The sequence below is a fragment of the Piliocolobus tephrosceles genome, unplaced genomic scaffold (assembly GCF_002776525.5).
Source record: "Piliocolobus tephrosceles isolate RC106 unplaced genomic scaffold, ASM277652v3 unscaffolded_31669, whole genome shotgun sequence".
NCBI classification, from domain to species: Eukaryota; Metazoa; Chordata; class Mammalia; order Primates; family Cercopithecidae; genus Piliocolobus; species Piliocolobus tephrosceles.
This window is the reverse complement of record NW_022315053.1, coordinates 1-357: the sequence shown is the minus strand read 5'-3', so window position 1 is coordinate 357 and position 357 is coordinate 1.

Sequence of the window (357 nt, the reverse complement as noted above, 5' to 3'; positions counted from 1 at the left end):
AAAAAAAAAAAAAAAAAAAAAAAAAAAAAAAGGAAAAATAAAGAAATCGGAATCCATAATCCTAAGGATCTTAACCCAGCTCTCAGAAATTTATGACGTCCCGAAAATCCTGTGCAACAATTTTGTGTATATGCATCCATGTGTTTATCGGGAGATGATTTATAGCTCTCCGTACATTTTCAAAGTGGTTGAATTCCAAAAAATTTTAGAATACGCCTCTTGGGCCTGGTGTGGTGGCTCACACATGTAATCCCAGCACTTAGGGAGGCTGAGGCAGTAGGATCCACTGAGGTCAGGAGCTTAAGACCAGCAACATAGTGAGACCTCCACCTCTACCACAAAAAAAAAAAAAAAAAA